We start from the raw sequence: 5,224 nt of genomic DNA, 5'->3' as shown, positions 1-5,224 counted from the left end.
AATTTTAAAAACTGCATTCTCCCAATCTCTGTCTCCTCCTTTGGTCTCACGGTTACTTCCTGTCCCAGGCACCTGCAAAATAGTCCCTGTCTCCTTGATTCAGACTTCTTGAGTACTTGTCCTGAGTTCCAGTGGCAACCTCTTTGAAGAAACATTAAATGATATTCATGGAAATATTAAGTGATTTCAACCAAGACTATCTGGGTTTGAATTCCCATTCAAATTCTCCTCAGCCTAGTGATGCTTTGCTTTTCTCATCTATAAAACAGAGCTAAGTGTAAGAATCTCCTTAACACCCAGCTTTATTCTTCCTTCCTGACACTTTGCAAATCCACTTCCCTCTTTCCATTCCCTGACTGCATTCCTGCACATTCGTCTCATAGGTCTCCCACCTCTGGTCTCTATGCCTCCCGGAGCCATCAGGCTGGTGGCGGATGGAACTCTCTGAGTACTGAAGGCTCATGATGGCCAGAGCTGGGGGAGATCTTGGGAACCCACCCAGACAACCATCGTATGTGGAGGAGGAGGAGAATGGAGGTTGTTGATGAAATGACTTGCAAGCTGGGGTTAGAATCCAGGACCCCAGACCTCTCCCAGCACTCTATTATACCACACAGCCACTCATGAACCAGGAGGTAAAGTTGAAGAAGGTAGGTTGGTGATAGCAGTAAACAAACCTTTGTTTCCAGCCTCTGACCCACGCCCTTTCTGGCGGGATGCTGAGTCACCCCCATTGGAGGAGGCACAGTGTGAGTCTCTGCTCTGTGGCTCTTGGGTTTGGCCATGTGATTTTCTTTGACCATTAAAATATGGGCAGAGGTCAGTTCAAAGAGCGTCTGTGTTGCCACCCACCCCTCTTGCACTTTCTGATGTTTATCATGGAAAGAACAAACTCCAGGTGGCCACGGGTCCCAGAAGGAGAGACATGGAGAACTAAACACCGTCAAGAGCCTGAGGTAGAGCTGCTACAGCTGGCTGCTGCTCTCAGCCACTGAGATTTTTGAGTATGTTTGTTACCCAGCAGGACTCAGCAGGAACCTGCCTGGTAACAATGTTCTCAACCTCAAAGGCTGAGTAGTGTCAATAGCAGAGTTCTGGCTGCAGGCGTTGCCAGGGTCTGTGGAGTGAAATCCACTGTCCTTGGTGAAGGCTCCTCTCGCCTGAAATGCAACCAATTTTTCAATCTGATCTCTTCTTTTCTCTGCCAATACCTAAGCCACCTGAACATTCCTCCCCAAGCCCAGCCTCTCTACTCTACCTAATTCAGCCCCAGACCTCATGCAGACAACCAACCCAGTCCCATTCATCCCTCCTTCCCCTAAACACAGGTCGTCAGACAGCAGGTCGCTCAGCCATGCAGCCAAATTTTCACACTCTCAGCCCGGTGCCAGCCCTTGCCCCTCCATCCTTCTGTGTTAGAAGCAGGGTCTGGCACAGCCCTGCCTGCCTCTCACCCAGATTCCCCTGTTGCATTGTCCTGGCTGCCTTGCGTCACCCCTCTGCCACTCTGTGCCCTGGTCCATCCTCATGTTAGCAGGACCCAGGTGACTCCTCGAATGGAGGAGAGGATGTTGGAAGCTAAGGGGAAAAGCCCTCAAAGTGGTGAACAAGACAAAGCCCATGGGGGCTTTGACCAGGCTGAACCTGGCCAGGCCTTTCCTGCCACCTGAACCTGAAAGCCTGCTGGTGGGGACCCGGGGAAGCCCAACTTTGACACTGGGTGGTGACTTAGAACTCACAAAGACCCTCCTCTTCCTGGCAGGTGAGCATCAAGACTTCAGTTCATTCAGAGGAGAGTGAGTGGGAGGGAGGACCTGCCTGATCATGGCGAAGGAAAAGAGCCCAGTGTTTCACTGGAAATATTTTACTGAGTAAACTTTTTCCTAACTGGCCACAGTGCTCTAGAGGTGGATCGCTCAGATCACAGAGGAAATCCTCTCGAGGTCAGGGGAGCTCCTGATGCCCTGACTCAGAGTGTTGAAACCACCACCGGAAAAGCTGACCCCGTGAGATCCCTGTCTGCAGTACAGTCTAGAGAACCTGCAGGCCTCCACTGCCCAAGGCTGGGGAATGTACCTGAAGAGAGTTTTATTGCAGGAACCAAAATTTAACCAGTGGAAGGTCTTTTTAAACAATATACTTAAATTGTGCCTCCTTTAGCAGGCATTAAAATGGAAGATGGGACAGTGTTCTTGGCTGCGTTGGTCCCAGAGTCCAGGCTCCTCTTCAGGACTCCTCAGCATGTGGTAGAGGGGATTTATTAATGTGCACATGTGTTTCAGGCCTGACAGTCTGGGGGCCCACATGCCTACACAGCAAACAGCTGCCAACCTGCTGAATGGCACGTGGAGAAGCCTTTCTGAAATTATGTCATTGTCTCCTGACCTTCTACCAGATGCCCGGAGTGGGGCAGGGAAGTTAGAAAAGAGGAGTTTTTAAATGCTCAACAGATTTACCAAATCTCTGGGTAAAATACTTTGTAGAGTTATAAAAGTTAAAATAGTGTGAAATGATTTAAAAAAAAAGAGCCAGTTCCAACAGATCAGTTTTTTTTTTCACAATAGACTTTAGTTTGCACATGATGTCAATACAAAATAAAGGGGAAAAGAGGATCACTCTTTGAAAATAACAAATGATGAAACTTACTGGCCAGTTTTACAGAGGAAAAGTCCTCAGAATTAGAAATGAATGTGGAGACCCAGTCCCTGAGGCAGCTTTGATACCAAAACCTGAAAAAACAAACTTTTACCAAGATGGCAAAAAGTTATCAAAGAGGAATTGAATAAATGGAAGTGCTGCACTCAATATGTCAACAAATTTGGAAAACTCAGCAGTGGCCACAGGACTGGAAAAGGTCAGTTTTCATTCCAATCCCTTAGAAAGGTAATGCCAAAGAATGCTCAAACTACCGCACAATTGCACTCATCTCACATGCTAGTAAAGTAATGCTCAAAATTCTCCAAGCCAGGCTTCAGCAATACATGAACCGTGAACTTCCTGATGTTCAAGCTGATTTTAGAAAAGGCAGAGGAACCAGAGATCAAATTGCCAACATCCGCTGGATCATGGAAAAAGCAAGAGAGTTCCAGAAAAACATCTATTTCTGCTTTATTGACTATGCCAAAGCCTTTGATTGTGTGGATAACAATAAACTGTGGAAAATTCTGAAAGAGATGGGAATACCAGACCACCTGACCTGCCTCTTGAGAAATCTGTATGCAGGTCAGGAAGCAACAGTTAGAACTGGACATGGAAAAACAGACTGGTTCCAAATAGGAAAAGGAGTATGTCAAGGCTGTATACTGTCACCCTGCTTATTTAACTTCTATGCAGAGTACATCATGAGAAACGCTGGACTGGAAGAAACACAAGCTGGAATCAAGATTGCCGGGAGAAATATCAATAACGTCAGATATGCAGATGACACCACCCTAATGGCAGAAAGTGAAGAGGAACTAAAAAGCCTCTTGATGAAAGTGAAAGAGGAGAGTGAAAAAGTTGGCTTAAAGCTCAACATTCAGAAAACGAAGATCATGGCATCTGGTCCCATCACTTCATGGGAAATAGATGGGGAAACAGTGAAAACAGTGTCAGACTTTATTTTTTTGGGCTCCAAAATCACTGCAGATGGTGATTGCAGCCATGAAATTAAAAGACGCTTACTCCTTGGAAGAAAAGTTATGACCAACCTAGATAGCATATTCAAAAGCAGAGATATTGCTTTGCCGACTAAGGTCCGTCTAGTCAAGGCTATGGTTTTTCCAGTGGTCATGTATGGATGTGAGAGTTGGACTGTGAAGAAGGCTGAGCACCGAAGAATTGATGCTTTTAAACTGTGGTGTTGGAGAAGACTCTTGAGAGTCCTTTGGACTGCAAGGAGATCCAACCAGTCCATTCTGAAGGAGATCAACCCTGGGATTTCCTTGGAAGGAATGATGCTAAAGCTGAAACTCCAGTACTTTGGCCACCTCATGCGAAGAGTTGACTCACTGGAAAAGACTTTGATGCTGGGAGGGATTGAGGGCAGGAGGAGAAGGAGACGACAGAGGATGAGATGGCTGGATGGCATCACTGACTTGATGGATGTGAATCTGAGTGAACTCCGGGAGTTGGTGATGGACAGGGAGGCCTGGCCTGCTGCGATTCATGGGGTCACAAAGAGTCAGACATGACTGAGCAACTGAACTGAACTGACTGATCCTTTTTCAGGATGGAAAGTCTTTGTGGCTGTTAGTTCTACCCCAAATAAATAAATACATTTAACACAATTCCTATGAGAAAAATTTAACTTTATATAGGTATTGTAAAATTCATCCGGAAGGATAATTATCAGTTTAGTTCAGTCGCTCAGTCGTGTCCAACTCTTTTCAACCCCATGGACTGCAGCACTCCAGGCCTCCCTGTCCATCACCAACTCCCGGAATTTACTCAAACTCATGTCCATTGAGTCGGTGATGCCATCCAAACATCTCATTCTCTGTGGTCTCCTTCTCCTCCTGCCTTCATTGTTTCCCAGCATCAGGAAACATTGTCCAGTGAGTTCCAGGGTCTTTTCCAGTCAGTTCTTCGAATCAGGTGACCAAAGTATTAGAGTTTCAGCTTCAACATCAGTCCCTCCAATGAATATTCAGGACTAAGAATAAAAAAGCATTTTTTTGGAAACAGCAATGAAGTAAGGAGAAGGCTTACCTTGTCATGTATTTTTAATTGAGATAATTTACATATGCTCTAATGAACACATTATAAGTGCACAATTGAATGAATTTTGACAAATGTATACACCAACCCAGTCAGAATATAGAACATTTCTGTTTCCCCAGAAGGCTCCTGTGTGCCCCTTTAGATTAACCTTCGTCCAATACCCCTGGTCCCAACACTAGACTTGACTCAGGTGATCACTGATCTGACATTATAGGTGAGTTTAGTTTCACTTGCTCTGGAATATCATCTGACTAGGAACTTACAGAGTGTTCTCTTTTTCATCTAGTTTCTTTCCCTCAGTGTGATTGATGTCTGTGAGATTCATAGACTATCAGATATAAAAATTTATTGAGCCTATAGAAATCAAAGAACTGACTCATTTGAAAAGACCCTGATGCTGGGAAAGATTGAAGGCAGGAACAAAAGGGAATGACAGAAGATGAGGTGGTTGGATGGCATCACTGATTCAATGGACATGAGTGTGAGTAAACTCCAGGAGTTGGTGATGGACAGGGAGGCCTAG

Source organism: Oryx dammah, unplaced genomic scaffold, assembly GCF_014754425.2.
Source record: "Oryx dammah isolate SB20612 unplaced genomic scaffold, SCBI_Odam_1.1 HiC_scaffold_27, whole genome shotgun sequence".
Classification (NCBI taxonomy): Eukaryota; Metazoa; Chordata; class Mammalia; order Artiodactyla; family Bovidae; genus Oryx; species Oryx dammah.
Note: the sequence above shows the minus strand (reverse complement) of the source record.